This window comes from Tenrec ecaudatus, chromosome 6, assembly GCF_050624435.1.
Source record: "Tenrec ecaudatus isolate mTenEca1 chromosome 6, mTenEca1.hap1, whole genome shotgun sequence".
In the NCBI taxonomy this organism is placed as follows: Eukaryota; Metazoa; Chordata; class Mammalia; order Afrosoricida; family Tenrecidae; genus Tenrec; species Tenrec ecaudatus.
In genome coordinates this window covers 150015638-150033389 of record NC_134535.1, presented here as the reverse complement: position 1 = coordinate 150033389, position 17752 = coordinate 150015638, and the positions used below count along the sequence as shown (strand labels likewise).

The 17752-nt window shown below is 46.4% G+C and overlaps 1 protein-coding gene across 3 annotated transcripts in view; it reads right to left on the bottom strand.

Moving 5' to 3' along the window:
- The window catches only part of FAM107B (family with sequence similarity 107 member B), a 77796-nt gene that overhangs the window by 29661 nt on the left and 30383 nt on the right, over positions 1-17752 (bottom strand). The window contains exon 1 of one of the 3 annotated variants that reach the window (XM_075552349.1): positions 14527-14543. The exons of the other annotated variants lie outside the window; for them this stretch is intronic. The gene's annotated coding sequence lies outside the window, so the exon portion shown is untranslated. Of the gene's footprint in view, positions 1-14526; positions 14544-17752 lie in introns of those variants that run through there. 3 annotated transcript variants of the gene reach the window in all.

The following is a 17752-nucleotide window of genomic DNA, read 5'->3' as shown; positions in this document are numbered from 1 at the left end:
ACCCTATACCTAAGATCTACTGGCTCAGCATCTCAGGGTCTGGAGTCCAGCAACCTAGGTTTGAATAATGTTCACAGTGGACCACACAACCTGTACAGGGGAACCTGAGGCAGAATAATTTGCATAAAGTAATAGAGCTAAAGGACCAAGTACTCCTCAGCTAGCTCCAGCATTCATGCTCTTAACCACTGGACTGTAGTGCCATTAAGTCGGACGTGGAAGCGCGGTCTTTCCCCTAAGTGCAACAACACGGTGCACCTCGCCAGTTGGCTCTTCCTGTAGAGGCTTAGTGCTGTTGTTTTTCAGAAGAGCTTTTGGCACTTCCACTAGCACTGCTATGAACACACCTTTTGATGAACAGCCGAACGCTATGTCAGAGGGTCATAAAGATCTTTAAATGAAGTGAACATTAAACTACTAACACCACATTGCCAGAAGCTTCAATGCCCACCCATCTACGCCATGGGCCCCAGGATGCTCACTAAAGAGGGAATGCCTTTCTGATGTCAGCTAAGGTGGAAATTCCCTGCGCTAACCAAGCCCACACACATGGTTTGTAAATGACATACGCTACCAGTTGAACGAGAGCCTTGGTGGCACAAAGGTTAAGCATTCAACTGCTAAGTGGAAGCTGTGATTCGAACCCACGAGGCAGCTCTGTGGGAGAAAAGACACAGTGACCTGCTCCGACATAGACGACAGCTAGAAAACTCTGAGGTGGCTCTGTGTCACCTGGGGGGGAAGGGGCTATGAGTCGGGATGACTCAACTGTGCATAATAACCAGAATGAAATCTACATTTGATTTTTTTTAGCATCAGTTCAAAATTTGTATGCAAAGCAATTAATATGTTATTTCACTGTCACAGAATTAAAATTTGCACAAGAAATTGTATGTATCATCTTTTACCCTTCAGCTACGAATCCCTGAATAGAAAGGTCTCCCTTGGCACTTTTATTTTATTTTATTTTATTTTGAGTTTTTTAATCATTTTATTGGGGCTCATACAACTCTTATCATACATACGTCACTTGAGTAAAGCACCCTTATGCATTCGTTGTCCTCATCATTCTCAAAAAAAAAAAGGCACTTTTATTGTATGCTCCATTTCTTAAGAGAAACCACCTCATTTATCTCAGGAAGCTACAAAGGACAAGACTTGGGGAGATGGTTAATTTAGGCCAAGTCATCCTGAAAGGTAGGCAACTAACTACACAAATGGGAGGGATGGGGAGGGGACGCTAGATGACACACCTTTCTGCTGGACTAATTTTCCAAGACCCCAAATCCAAGAGGCGAATGACAACAATTCCATAAAGTTTACACCCTGGCCCAGCTAACCAAATAATACTTTGAAAGAACCCGAAACGGTCTTCCAAAGAGGAGACTGACAGAGACTTTGGGCTGGCAGGAACCAAGCAAGTGTCTGTTCGGTCTAATTATTAGACATTGAGTCCCAGAGGGAGGAAATCACGTGGCCCGGTTCACAGAGAGGACAGCACCAGCACCAGGGTCTCACTCCAGGCCCACACTTGGCTACACACTGTCTCTCACTCCTCCTTCTACCTACAATTCCACGCTTGCTTTTCTAAACAGGCGTAGTGATTTCTGCATGCGTTCTTTGCATTACAATACCACTACTGACTACTTGAGGAATATTTGGGTGAAATCTTTGAAGGGACTAACTTTTCACAGGAGTAGAAAGCCTCCCTTTTCTCTCGATGGTTTTGAACTGCCAACATTGTGGTTATCGGGCCAATATGTAATCGCTATGCCATCAGGGCCCCTAAATTATCTGTGCTAGCACTAACTAATTATGTCAATTGTTTAAGCCTCCCAAGGTAGGAGAAAATTATCCTTTTGCTTCTCGTTTACGTAGGATATTAACACTGAGCAATTGTGATGTTAACAAAAAACACTGACTGGCCAGGCACAGTAATTTCCATCACCCTCTTCAGAATCTCCATTTGCCACCCAACAGCCCTTGTTCCAAAGCCTTCCCTTTCTCAAGCACCGGCATTCAAGATAAAATGAAATAATAAATCCTTGGGAGAGTGAAACTCGGTCTTAACAACGGCTGGAGAGGTGAAGGCTGGCCTGATGGGCAGGGAGCGCTCGGTATTCCCAGCACATCAAGGATGCTCACAACAGGGCCATACCACCCCTTGCAGAAACAATATTGGAGGGGGTTTCTAAAAGCTCATGGGGGAATTTTCATTATCTTGAATTCGTTTTCCACAAACTTTCCTTGAAAAGTCCCCTTTTCTGATCACCACGTAATGGCTAGCACTCTGCAATAATTGTAAAGCTCCTGTAACAGCCTGCCTCCCAGGTAAAACCTGTTAGGCTATCCCTTTCACTGGTCTGTACCAGCTCCTTACAAATGTCGTGGAGTCCAGATCTGGCCCATCCTTGGAGTCGCCCAGCTTAGGCACATACCCTTTCTAACTTCCCTCTGGGGAGCACCTGCTCCTGCGACAGCAAGCTAAATAAATCAAGCTTTCCACTGCTGATAGGTGGTTCTCTGCAATAGAATTCAACATTTTTTTCTAAACAAGTTTCTTTAAAAGTGATGTGTGGTAGACTACAAATAACTCTAAATACAAAGATTCCTTCTTGGGGTCTCTTCCCTCCTTAGCAAAACGGCTCCAGTGGAAGGAGCCTGATATCTTAGAAGGGTTTATTCCAGACCTGCTGTATCTCAACCATATTGTGGGTGTCAAACAGGTTTGTTTCTGAGTTGCAATCACTTGCCTTACTCTTTCATTTTTGAAAGATACTTCAGAGTCCGTCTGGAGAACCTGATTTTTCACACTTGAAGAAGATGGAGATGTTCACACCCCAAACAATGGCAGTGATTATGATCACCTTGAGTGCTTCTCTGCCAGGGTTCCACTTCTCTGCCAGGGTTCCACTTCTCTGCCAGGGTTCCACTTCTCTGCCAGGGTTCCACTTGTGTCTCATACATAAAAGAACAAGCAGGACCTGTCCAACTCGTGCTCCATGATGAAACACTTGTGTGAGGGCTGATGCACGTCTGTGCCTGTCTCTGGAGGATTGTCTGTCTCTAACTAAACCCCAGGGAGCAGCTATTTACAGAGCCTGTGTGCTGCTAATCAAAGTTTGTTTTCCCTCCTCCTCCTCTTCAGTCCGCCCCATGGGCTTTGGGTGAACAACAAGTAGCAGGCCTTATTATGAGGGCACCACCAAGCCAGGAATGGCAATCTAACCAAGAGTGTTCCCTCCTTTCCTTACACACTTGCTGGGTACTGCGCACGAGCAATGATTACTGCCTTTGAGACAACTCACAACCCCATAGGGCAGGGGAGAGCTGTAACTCCTTAAGAGCGTAGGCAGTCCGGTCATTCTCCCTCAGAGCGACTGGTAACTTCCAACTGCTGACGCCCCATCTCGAACCACTATGTCACCAGGGCTCCTCGTGAAAGATCCAAACATCCTTCCTGACATGGAGCTCAGGCTCTGGTGAAAGCCCAGTAAATGCAAGGTGAGAGGCAGGCAGTGAATTCCATTGTGTGCACGCCTCAAGGATGGGTGCGTAGAAAGGTTCAGAAAGATCTTCTTAGACTGCATGTGCAACCTTCCTACAACTTGAGAAGGGGGGGGTTGCATTTCCCACTGGAGACTACATCAGGGAGGGTGCTTTGGGTTGCAGGCACCAACACCAGTCCTCGAGTAGCTTAAACCATTACAAAGAGAAGAAGGAAAAGTTGCTGTGGGTTGCTTCCAACTCATGGGGATCCGCACGTGTTGCTGAAACGTACTCCCTGGGGGTTCCAATGGCTGATTTTTCAGTAGGCGGCTCTGGGTGGACTCCAAGCTGCAGCTTTCTTAGTCAGCAGCCAAGAGCTTTAACTGTTCACACCAGTGTTTCCCAAAATGAGCACCGCCAACCCCTACAGGGCAGCAGAATGATCCAAGAGACTGCAAAAGCAGCCATGACACTTCATCCGGGATGGTGGCTACACTACAAGGTCTTTCATCACCAGCGGGGACGTGGAATGATTTTGTTTTACTTCCTGAAAGGGGCAGTAGGGCAAAGTTTGGGAACCTATGGTTTCCATAATCCAGGATTCGTGATTCACTCACACAAGAATCGTGCAGCCACTCAGCTGCTGCAGAACTCAGCGACGCCTTCAAGGACTTGGACTCTTCCTACATACACACAAGAGGGCTGACAGGCTTGGAAAGCTCCCCTCAAGCCTCTTTCATCGACATGGAAGCTTCCGGGGAGACTCTAAAGCCTCACTGGCCAGGATCCTGTCACGTGGCCACTCAGAGATGAAAAGGAAGCTGGGAAAATGTCAACATGACCCTTGAGCAGGGGAGAAGGGGGGTGGGTGGGTGGAGAAGGACTGGCTGCTGAGAAAACTATCAACACTGCCACACATTCATACTACATCCAAGTGATTCAAATTCACATTCAAACTAATAGCAAATGGTTCGTCATATTCTCTATCTTGAACCTGATCTTCAAAGTAAAAACAGAAACTAACAGAACAATGATAATTTTCTTAGCAGTGTTTATTTAGTACTCACAGGATTGGTAATAAAAATGGTAAAAAGTAACCAAAGGGACACTTTAATGGAAGCCCTTTTAGCCTTAGCTTTTCCATCTACAACTAAGAACCCAAACCCAAGTGAGATGGTTAAAGATGATTGTGCCAACCTGGCTGATAAAAGCACATGTGGGGTTAAATGAAGGGCAGGGAGATGAATGTCTGTGAGCTTCACCTTTCTAGTTCTCGGGTCTCTTGTTTTCTGATGGTCGGACCAGGGTACAGGTGCCTTAGCCAGTTCCCTGCTCCAGCTGGCAAGGCTCACTTCCTGCAAGACATCCCTGAGGAGAAGCCATGTGGACCTACCCTGATACAGCCCTGGGTGCTGGAGCAGCTGTGTGGAGACCCTGCCAGCGCTGAGATGCTTGCACGGTCACTGATTCGGCTTTCCTCCTTCAGTAGGCATCGTTGAGTGTGTTATGTGAGATGGAGGAGGACTTTGTGGATGGTGTTAGACATATGGGCTAATGTTGGACTTGTGGACTTGGGAAGCCCTGGGTTGGGATGTTTTCTTGATGTGCACTTACTCTTTATTTAAAACTCTTTTTAACACATATGAGTTTCTGTGGGTTTGCTTCTTTAAAGTACCCAGGCTGACACACCGAGCACCAAGCCTGCTGCTCTCATCATCTTCAAGACTCACAGCACCCTGTAACAGGCTAGGGCTGCCCCGTGTGCCTTCCAAAGCTGGGAGTCTTTTGGAAGCAGGCGTGCTGTCTTCTCCCACAGAGCAGCTGACGTGTTCGAGCCGGCTGCCTTCAGTTAAGCATCCAGCACTTAAACCACTGAGCCACCAGGGACACTCTTCCTCCACACCAAACCTCACATCTTAAAATGAGGGAGTTTTGAGAAAAAACATTCCAATGTAAACCACACGGGTGGTGGGTGTGGTCACCGGAACGTGGGAGTGAGCTACCCTGACATTTAACCTCCCCTGCCTGAACTCTGAACAGGAACCCAACTCCCTTAGGAGCCTTGTCACTCTAAGAAGCCAAGTCTGACCGTTTTCCCACAGGCTGCCGACTTGCAGAAACAAAAACAAGGCAAGCCAAGCTACTGAGAGACAGACGGGTTGCTATCAACAGTTCGCTCAGCCGCACTGGCTCACAGGCGGATCCAGAAGCTGCGCTGGAACACCCCATGCAGCTCCCGCTGAACGGAGTCTGACTAACCAGACCACTGATCCCAGACTTAGCTCGCCTGCCACCTCCTCTACAAGGAACCGAGGTGACACTGTGGTTACCCACTGGGCTGCTAACAAGTCAGCAGTTCAAAACCACCAGCAGCTCCCCGGGTGAAAGACAAGGCTTCCGTAGCGTTGCAGTTACAACAACTTCCAGGGGCAGTTCTGTCTTATCGTGTTGCTGTGAGTGAATCGATGGAGTTTGTTTTGTTTGTTTGTCTGTCTGCCTCATCTTCAGGGGGAAAAACATCCTCAGCGCCCCACCACCACCAATTAAAAACCTTTCTATGAGAACCAACAATCTAGGCTTCGCCGCCCCCTGGATCATTCCAGCACCCTCTCTTTGGGAAGCACTGATCTAGCAATAACACAGTTGGCAAAAGGAGACACAGAAAGAAAAATCAAAGGCTGAAAAACAAATAGCCACCATATAGGCAGCCATGGATCAGGGGTTAGAGTGCCCGAAAAGCCCAGCAGCCTCTTTCTCCCCCTCACTGAGAATAGGAAGGGGGCTCAGTGCTTTAAAAACATTCTGATTGGCCCTCCCCCCAGAAAATTTTATTTCAAAGGATGATATTGAATCTGCAGCTCCAGGAGAGGGACATATCTGATCAGAGCACATGGGAGCAGATGAAGGGAGAGGAGAGAGTGGAGCACATCCTGGCTCACCAGGCCTTGAGAGCGATGTTCCTGATTAGAGCTGCCGGTCCAGATAGAGGACCACATGGCCAGCCCCACTACGAGACATGACATCCTCACTAACCCAATGCCCTACAGGGGACAACACCGGAGACACAGTGTGGGAATTGTGCCTGAGCTGATCCTACCACACCGAGGCAAACCACTAAGAGGGTGCAACAGAACAGCAAGGGAATGAAGCGGTGAGGTCCCAGGTAATGCTGAAGGTGGACTTTGGGGACAGGGCAGGGTGCCCCAACAAACTGGACTGGAAAACACTCCTAAAGGGCAACAGTCCTTGAAATAACTACAAGCTTTTCTTTCTTGTTGTGTTTTGTTTTTTTGTTATTGGTTTGTTGTTTTGTTGTATATTGCTGCTTGGCTTTGCTCTGTCTTGTTTTTATGCATGTTATTATCTCCGCAAGTCTGTCTAAATAAGATAGGCTGGATGAACAATCTGGAGGAGAAAAAAACAGGACCGACAATTCTGAGGGAACATGGGAGAGGGGGGAGTGGGGGGAAAGGTAGTGGGGTTAACAATCCCAGGGACAAGGGAACAAGTGATCCAAATCGGTGGTAAAGTGGGATGTAGGAGGCCTGGTAGGGCGTGATCAAGGGTAATGTAACTGAGAGGAATTACTGAAACCCAAATGAAGACTGAGCATGACAGTAGGACAAGAGGAAAGTCAAAGGAAATAGAGGAAAGAGCTAGGAGGCAAAGAGCATTTATAGAGGTCTAAATAATGGCATATACATATGCAAATATATTTATATGAGGATGGGGAAATAGATCCATGTGCATATATTTATAGGTTTAGTATTAAGGTAGCAGAAGGACATTGGGCCTCCACTCAAGTACTCCCTCAATGCAAGAATACTTTTTAAAAATTAAATTGGCATTCTATGATGCTCACCTTCTCGACACAACCACTCAAGACAAAGCGGGTGAATAATGTGGTGAAGAAAGCTGATGGTGCCTGGTTATCAAAAGATATAGCGCCTGGGGTCTTAAAAGCTTGAAGGTAAACAAGCGGCCATCTAGCTAAGAAGCAACAAAGCCCACATGGAAGAAGCACACCAGCCTGTGTGATCACGAGGTGAAGGGATCAGTTATCAGACATCAAAGAACAAAAAAATCATATAATTATGTGCTCACCTCCCTGATACAATCACTGAAGACAAATGGGTGCATAAGCAAATGTGGTGAAGAAAGCTGATGGTGTCCAGCTATCAAAAGATAATAGCGTCTGGGATCTTAAAGGCTTGAAGGTAAACAAGTGGCCATCTAGCTCAGAAGCAACAAAGCCCATATGGAAGAAGCACACCAACCTTGTGTGATCAGGTGTCGAAGGGATCAAGTATCAGGCAGCATCAAACAAAAAATCATATCGTGTGAATGAGGGGGACAGTGCGGAGTAGAGATCCAAAGCCCATTTGTAGGCCACTGGACATCCCCTTATATAAGGGTCTCGGGGAGGAGATGAGCCAGTCAGGGTGCGGCGTAGCAATGATAAAACATACAACTTTCCTCTAGTTCCTAAATGCTTCCTCCTCCCCCACTATCATGATCCCAATTTTACCTTACAAATCTGGCTAGACCACAAGATGCACACTGGTACAGATCGGAACTGGAAACATAGGGAATCCAGGACAGATGATCCCTTCAGGACTAGTGGTGAGAGTGGTGATACTGGGAGGGTGAAAGGAGAGTGAGTTGGAAAGGAGGACCTGATTACAAGGATCTACATGTGACCTCCTCCCTGAGGGACGGACAACAGAAGAGTGGGTGAGGGGAGACATCGGACAGAGCAAGATATGACAAAATAATAATTTATAAAGTATCAATTGTTCACGAGGGTGGGGGAGAGTGGGGAGGGAAGGAAAAAAATGAGGAGCTGATGCCAGGGGCTTAGATGGAGAGTAAATGTTTTGAGAATGACGAAGGAGTGAATGTACAAATGTGCTTTACACAACTGATGTACGTATGGATTGTGATGAGAGTTGTATGAGCCCCTAATAAAACGATTTTAAAAATTCAGGATTTCAAAAGTTTCTATCATTTTAGAATTCAAAGCGGCCTCGAGAGACAATCACTTAAATTTAGTGATGAGGACCAGGCACATCAGTCATAACACAGATCCCATAGCAGTTGAGTGATTGAATTCATCTTTACGGAAGCAGCAAGCTTATAATGAAAATTTAAGGCTATTGCAGTAGTCTCATTTAATTTGTAGCTTCCCACCCCATGCAATTATGTCAGAACTCAAAACACTTGCTACTTAGTTACAGTTGCCATCAAATCTTCCACCCATGGGTTTCTAGGCTTTTGCCCTGGTGGCATAGTGGATTATGAATTAAGCTGCTAACAAGATCAGTGGTTCAAAGTCACCAGCTGCCCCACAGGAAAAAGATGAAGCTGCCATCTACTCCTATAATGATTTAATGTCTCAAACTCCCAAGGGGCAGTTCCACCTTGTTCTATACAGTTCCTAGGAGTTGGTATCAACTGGACCGCAGGGGCAGTGAGAACCTCCATCACACTACTCCGCTTGGGAAACTCATAGCATTCCAGCAAGTCTGTTATGGCCTAAGCACGCACACGCGTGCACACGCACATGCACGCACACACACAGCCGATTCAACTCCAACTCCAAGATCCTGCAGGACAGCACAGAACTGCCCTGTGGATTTCCAAACTAATTCCTTTTGGGCGTAGAAAGCCTCATCTTTCTCCCAAGCATACGGATATTACAGTCAAATAGGCACCTAGAGTCTCCACACAAGCTACTTAACTCCTACGGCAGCAAAGCGTAAGTAAGAAGAACAGAACGATACCAATCCCACATGAAATGCAGGACTCTGTTTCTTTCCCTAAAGTTAATTAAGGTGGGATAGCTTTACCTGCTGAAAATTAAATATTTAAAATGAAATACAGCAAAAGGCCCACGGGGGCAGGAGGAGAATGAGGTGATTTTTTTTAAAAGTACTCAAAGGGAATTTGGGGTTCAAAGTGCAAAAGTAAATTCACTCTTTGTTGGTTTATAATCTTACAGATGTCAAACTGAGTAAGACTCCAAGTATTTGAGAGTTTAATTTACCTAGATTTGTGATTCATTTTATAGTTGAAAATACAACGGCATATATTGCATTTTAATTGGGGGGGGGGAATCCTCACTGCCACTGAGTAGATTCCAACCTACAGCAATCCTCCAGGGTAGGGTAGAGCTTTCCCTGTGCATTTCTGAGGTTGTAACTCTTTATAGGAGTAGAAAGCCTCATCTTTCTCTCACAGGGCAGCTGGTGATTTAGAACTGCTGACTTTGCAGTTAGCAGCCCAACATGTAACCCCTACGTCACCAGTGCTCCAGTATTAGGAAGGGCCCTACTACCTTATTTTATTTCTTCTCTGATTCTGCAGAATTGAAGTCACAAATCTTATTTTCCATTTCTATTTTTCCTTAAAGGGGAAAAAAAAAACCCAGCAGGAGAAACTCTGATCATGTTATCAGGAGAGCCCAGCTTGGGAGGAGGACATGCTTGGTAGCGAGTCAGCAAAGAGGAAGGATGCAATTGCTCCACAGCGAGAGTGCTGTCGACCGGGCTGTGCGACCCCACACAGGGTCGATACGATGTCACCTTACAACAAACCACAGCCTGTGTTACTCTTTCTAAAATGCATGATGCATGATGACCCCCCACAAAGGTTACGGAATCTTCCCGTATACAGCATATGCCTCTTGAAAACAAGGTATTAGCAAGACTTCGCCTTCTCTAGTTTAATCCTCTACTCTGATTGATTAGCAGTCCTGATCACGGTCATTGGTTCTCTCTCTCCTCAGTCACCATGTGCTTTCAGTGCCTTCTTAGTAAATTAAATCAAAAGGAGCCCCAGTGGTGCAGCGGTTCACGTTGGGCTGCTAACCCCAAGGTTAGCGGTTCAAAACCACCTGGTCAAAAGGAGGGAGGGAGAGAGGCTTTCTACTCCTGTGACGAGTTGCGGTCTCAGAAACTCACAGGAGCAGTTCTACCGTGTCCTATACTACAGGTTTGCCAAGGGTCAGAATACCGACTTGATGGCAGTGCGGCTGGGTTGGTTGATTTTGGAGAATTAAGGGATATTTTACTACATACATTTCGACCCTGCAGAGGCTTGACTGCCCTCCTTTGACGTCCACCATTTTTTGACCACACTCGTGTTTCTTCTTGTGGGACCCATGGGATGGTTCAGTTGTACAGGATCTGGAGCTTTTAGCGTAGAGGAAAGAAAAACAACAGCTTTCCGAGAAGCAAGAAGACATGTTCAATTTGAATGTACTGTGGCCATATCTACTCTGCAGATGTGCGTGCGACCTTGTGCGTTGTCTGTGTACAACCACAGGCCCTAGAGAAGGCCTTTAGAGAGGGCTGAGTGGGAGCCCAGAATCCAGGGACACGTTACAAAGCAATGCCACTGCTTTGTCCAGAGTCTTAACCCCGAAGGAGGGTCACCCCAAACCCACCCAGCTGGGGCTGGCAACACAGTGGAGGGAGACGCCGTGGTCAGGTGGTTTCGTCCTGTGACACAAACTTGCTCAAAAGAACTAATACAATTCCTGGAACATCCTTCAGAGCCACGCATTGTCGAGCTTTTCTGTGACCCAATACACACACACACCAAAATACAAAAACCAGCACTGCATAACCTTTACCACAAGCTGCACACCCCAGCCTTTCTAAGCAACTCTTGTTGTGACCTAATTAAATTCATTTCTCAGCCATGGGTGGAGAAGTCATGAAACAGAATCAAGTGAACGGCAACTAACAACAACAACAACAACGGGTAAATGTACTGCTTGAAAAATCCTACACTTTACTCACTTAAGCTAACCGCAGTTCTCCGGCAATCCTGTGAAGGAAAAGCGAAGGCAACTGGAGGTGGTGCTCAGGGCCCCTTGAAACCACATGCTTTTAAGACAAGGGTTCTCAAACTCTCACCATCACCTTCTCCTCTGCCCAACCTTACACTGCCTTTACTCCAGCCGTAAACGACCACCCCAAACCCCATTAGCTGTGTGAATGAGTATGGGAAAACAAAGATTAATTAATTACAGGATTATTGTATTTACCCAAAGATATGTAAGACTCCCACCCCCACCCCCGCTGATGGGGGCTAGGAGCAGTGGTGGCTGTGAAAGTGGTTTCCCCCATTACTAAAATAGGTTTTATAAAAGCAATTTTAATCATGTCTTCCTCCACAAACAAAATTACAGCAACTATAAACAATCATTTATATAACTTCAACTGCATTTGTTGCTCTTTTTTAAACTACAGTGTGACTTGGCTAATAATATGTTGCCTAAAGCCAAAACAATCCATGTATGCAATTTTTTAGAAGTAGAACCAGACACACTTTCCTGGAGTTAGCGGTAGGTAAGAGAAGGACACTCTCTGGTTTCAGGTACACAATGTCCAGAGCCAAAGCCCATTGATACCCAGCACACACACACACAGAGAACTGGGTCAAACTGATAAAAAGAAATGGGGCAAATCAGTGTTGTTAGTGACTCTAATAACCACCCCAATCACTTGCCATCGAGTCAACTCAAACACATGGCCATCTAATACATGTCGCAGTAGAACTGTGCTCCACGCGGTCTTCACCGGGTGACTCTTTCCTTAAAGGAAAATAGATGGGCCTTTCGTCAAAGGCTCCCTTGGTGGACTTGCGATCGAACTTAAATTCTAAGCAGCTAGCTTGTGGAAGGCTAGCTAGCTTTCGCAGTGGGAGCCCACTCCACTGAGTGCCTCCTGGCCATTGACAGGCAATGTGCAAAAGCTCTGCCCTCCGTCAGTGCGGTGCTTGCAAGGGGTTTTACTAACTCCCTGAGTCGGTCCAGAGCAGGGCAGGTAGTCCCGTCCTCAAAGCCTTACCTGGCTGTGCCCTTAATGGAAATGGTAGTCCCAAGGCCATTCTGTCATGAGTCACACCTCATCCTAGATGGTTGGGGACGCCATAACCAATTCTGTAGGCTTGTCTAATCTACATAGTACACGCTCCTCATCATGGTCCCTTTCCCATTTCCTTTGACCTGCCTGTGACAGTGTTGGCTGGATTCCCTGAGCCCGTGGCTGTGAATGCTTAGGCCCTGTTATTATGCCCTAACACTGCTGGTCTCCCTCTTCCTGGTGATGCGCCTTTGGTTTGTCTTTGTCCTGTTTAAGTCTGAAAAAAGGGTCTCTATAAAATAAACTTGACACCAATGAAACATACAACTTTCCTCTGGTTCTTTAATGTTCCCACCCCTCCCCCTGACGAGCATGACTCCAGTTCTACCTTACAAATCCGGCTAGACCAGAGCGTGTACACGGGTACAAATAAGAGCTCAAAACACAGGGAATCCAGGGCAGATAAACCCCTCAGGACCAACAATGAGATAGTGGCACCAGGAGGGGGAGGGAATGGTGGGGGGAGAAGGGGGAACCGATCACAATGAACTACATATAACCCCCTCCCAGAGGGACAAACAACAGAAAAGTGGGTGAAGGGAGACAGCAGTCAGTGTAAGAAATGAAAAAATATATATTTAAATTATCAAGGGTTCATGAGGAATGGAGGCTGGGGGATGAGCTGATACTCAGGGCTCAAGTAGAAAGAAAATGTTTTGAAAATGATGATGGCAACAAATGTACAAATGTGCTCAGCACAATGGATGTATGTGTGGATTGTGATAAGATCTGTATGAGCCCCCAATAAAATGATTTTTTTTAAATAAACAAGTGTGGGGTCTTTTTCCCCTAGGACAGACTCAAGCCTCTAGCCACCCTCTGCACCACGCCCAAGGACTCCTCCCAGAAATGAGAGTAGTGAGAAACAGCAGGCAAAGTCTAAGGCTTGGAGTCCGAGAAACTAAGGCTCCGGCTGCAGTTGGGCCATGTGTTAGCAATAAAAGTAATAATAATCATCACTGGATATTGTTGTGGCTGGCAGAAGAGACTCCAAAGTCAAATATAATTTAAAGAGACACAATCATTACATCTTAAACAGGACAAAGACAATTCATCCGGATGAGGGAGATCATCTGCATGAGGCCAAATTGCCACCCACAAGGATTCACCACAAACCGGGCAGCTTGGACAGGGTGTGGGAGGACCAAGGAGACTGCGCAGATCAATACATCCTCGATGCAGGCAGGAGGACAGAAGAGGGGATGAAATCATGTCAGTGACTTGGGGACCTGGACATTATGCCAGACAGATGAGCTTCCAAGGTTGAGTCAGGCAAGGCTCTACAACCAAAGCAGCCGGGCTATGACTCATGGCTATGTGACACACACACCCCACCCCACCCCCGCCAAAAATTCCGTAAGGACTCATCCAGGCAGGTCTGTAGGCTAGTGTGTTCCTCCCTGGACCAGCTTGGGGTGGTAGTGATCCACTTTCTAAAGCACTCAGCCTGAGGGTAAGGCTGTGGCACAGGGCTAATTAAATAGAAAGAACCTGGAGGGGAAGGTGAATTTACATGGAGGCTCAAGAATGGATCGATGGCTTTCACAGTAAACCGCAGCACACTTGGTCCTCAGAAGTTAAGCTGGACTGTAATGCAGATCCATAGAACGCACCAGGGGAAAGCAAGAATCCACGACACAACACAGGTGACCCCTTTCAAAACCCTCAGGCAAGTGCACGCTGCCTTTCCTTGTCTTGGCCTCTGGGAGGGGCCTTGTGCTGATGAAGGCTCCAAGCCTGTCACAAACACGCAATGACCGGTGACCAAGCTGCCGCTCACTAGCTGGGGACTGCAGTCCGCTCAACTAGTTCACTGGGCCAGGACCAAATTCTGCTTTATCTTTCTCTCGTCTGGCCTCCTGCAAACACACCTCCCCCAGGCACACCTTTCTCTGACTTTAGAAAAGATGACGTCTTTTATCAGGTCTGTAAGCATGAGTAATAAAACGCTTATGAATAGTCTATTTACGAAAGGAAGGGAGGAGAGTGTCTAGCATGTGTAAGACAGGATGAGGTTTTCAGCCTTTACTCAAGGCAAGGCCAAGACACAGGCTAGCACTTACTCTGAGCCGTGTACTGCAACAATCATTATGGTCAAACTTACTTCTCCATCAGCAAGGTCCTCACCATCAATAAAATAAGGCAGGGGAGAGGCTAAAGCTGGTATAAGATGCCTTGGGCCAGTTGTGGCTTGGGAGTCTGGCAAAAATTAGAGGGGCAGGGCCTCAAATATGCCAGGAATTCCGCTTGAGGCAATACACAATCTCGAGAGGCAGTGAAGGGTGGCCTTCACGTGGGGTTTGAAACCAGGAAGTAGCAGCATCAAGTAACTAGAACATTTGGCAGAATTTTTCATAATACGATTACATTCTCCTTTTCTTCCCGGCTGCATTAGCTGGCAAATACCAACCATTCCAAACCCTTAGCCCATCCCAGCCCTCAAAAAAAGGAGAAAAAGAGTGATAATAACTAATACAGGGATTGACAGGGGAAGCGTAGGGGGTGGGGATGACAGGGAGGGAAATGAAGACGGAGGGGGGAGGGAGCACTAGAATTGACTAATGGCGCAACTCATTTTAAAGGCGATTTAATCATGGGGGTGTTCTAAAATTGAAATAGTAATGATTGTACAATTCTTGATATAATTGAACAGTTGTACTACTGAAGTGTATGTTATGCAAATTATGTGCCAATAAATCTGTTTAAAAATATGTTTTGAAAGAAGACTGCGCACTTATTAACGAGCAAGGGAATGCCAAATGGTTCAAAATCAGGGAAGGTGTGCATCAAGGTTGTATTGGGTCTACCTACAGTTACTCAGTCCGTATCCTGAACAGACCATCTGAGGAGCTGGACTGCATGGAGAGCAGTAGGCGGCATTAAGATGGAAGGAAGGCTCCTTACCACCTGTGAGACCTGTAGGGACTTGAGCACTTGCTGGTGAAGAACAAAGACTACAGGCCTTCAGTATGGATGTAAAAATCAAAGCAAAAAAACATTAAACTTACTACAATTGAGTCAACTCTTACTCATTGTGACCCTCCAGGACAGGGCATAATTGCCCTCTGGGTTTCCAAAACTAACTCTGTATGAGAGTTGAAAGTCCTGTCATTCTGCAAGCATGGCTTCAAAATGCTGGCAAGTTGCAGTCAGCGGCCTGCTCATCACCACTATGCCTCCAGGGCACTCTCTTGGTGTAGGTTAGCCGTCAGTATATAAAAACAACAACAACAACAACAAAAATCCTCACAACTGGGCCAGCCAACAGTATAATGGTAAATGGAGAAAAGGCTGAAATTGTCCAAGACTTCATTCCACTTGGATCCACAATCAATGCCCATGGGAGCAGCAGTCAAGAAATGAAATGACGTACTACATTGGGGAATTCTGCTGCCCAAGACTTAGCTAATGCGTTAAAGAGCAAAATATGTCAAAGACTACGGTGTGCCTGATCCAAGCCACACGGCGGTACTGTCAGTCACCTCAGATACTAGTGAAAACTGGACACTGAATAAGGACAAAGAACTGATGCATTTGAGTTAAGCTGTTGGCAAAAATATTCAAAGTACTGTGAACCGCCAGGTAACACACACATCTGTGCTGAAAGAATACGAGTCAGAGTGTTCCTTAGAAGCAGGGGTGCTGAGATTTGCACTCACAGATTCTGGACATGTTGTCAGGAGAGTACAGTCCCTGGAGAAGAATCTGATGACTGGTAAAGAAAGGATCATTACAAGGGAGGGACGTCCTCAACAAGATGGAATGACACAGCAGCCACAATGGGTTTAGCCACAGCAACCACGGTGGCAGAGGGTCATTCTACTGTCCCTAGGGCTGCTAGGTGTCAGAACTGACTTGACAGCATCTAATCACACTAATCTTTAGGAGAAGAGAAGAGGTCATCAGTGGATTTGGATTCAAGTCCATAGAGAACAGAAACCTTAAACTGGCAATAAACCAAACCAAACTCATTGTCACTGAGTTGAAGCTGACCCACATCGACCCTACCGGACAAAGTAGACCTGCCCCTGTGATATTCTGAGACAGTAGATTTACAGGAGCCGGAAGTCATGCTTTAAAACAATACCCCATCTGCCACATAACCATCAACAAAAACACTTTCTCAACAGAGGGCTTGGCAGGAAGCTAGTCCCCAGATGTGAGCTGCCCTTTGGGTTTCTTTAACGTCGCTTCAACTTCCAGCCACAAACATTGTAAAGGGAAACACAAAACACCCCACTGGAAGAACTCCATACAGTAACTCAGAGGACAGTTACATGGCGGTTTTCAGATCAGGTCTGAACCCAGAGAGTGGCTGCACTGCTACTGGGGAGCAACCGAGCATCCTGCCCTTTACTTGGACGGAGAACCCTGCTCACCTGAGATGTATCTCCAAAGAGCCACCGGTAGAAGGTTCAACAGTAATCACTTTTCCTGACAGCCTTAAAGAAAGTTCCCCAATTAATCCCTATTAAAATAAAGAGGAAACCTTTTAAAGCTTAAAATAGGCATAGGAAGGTGACATGAATCTGTTGAATACGCAAAAACCATGGGCGAAAGGAAACAGATGCTTGCTATCATTCTAGTCGAACCCACCGGTATTTTATAGGCATAAGCTGGCCTATGAATGAGAGAAACAGCATCATAAATATGCCTCTATTTGAAAAATCACACACACTCCTTATTTTAGAGGCAATCATACCAGATAACACCAGCTTTGAGGGTTTGCATTCTGAATTTGTTTGTCAAACACCTTACAACACCAAGACAGAGCGCTTGTGTGTGTCCCAGCAGACTGTGAATCTCACCTTCTACCACAGTGACTTCACGGATTCAGTGTTCTTTGATGCTGAATTTCCCATGCACAACAATAGCAATCAAAATGACAGGACATGAAAGAGAGAGACAGAACAGGGAAGGGAAGCTGAGAGCTGTGCTCATGCGGCCCTCTAGCACTTCCAGAGGGGCTGGATAAGAATTCCGATCTCAGTCCCAGCACTACGGCTCCCGCAAAAGAAGGGTGGTGAGAAGAAAGAGGGCCTGCCGGCTATCAAGGAGGTCGAGACCAGAGAGTACACCATCAACATTCACAAGCCCATCCATTCATGGCGAGGGCTTCAAGAAGCGCGCCCTTAGAGCACTCAAGGAGATTTGGAAGTTTGCCATGAAGGAGATAGGGACACCAGATGTACGAATTGACACCAGGCGCAACAAAGCTGTCTGGGTCAAAGGAAGCAGGAACGCCCCCTACGGCATATCCATGTGCGGTTGCCCAGGAAACGCACTGAGGCTGAAGATTCCCCAAACAAGCCCAACACTCTGGTAACCCA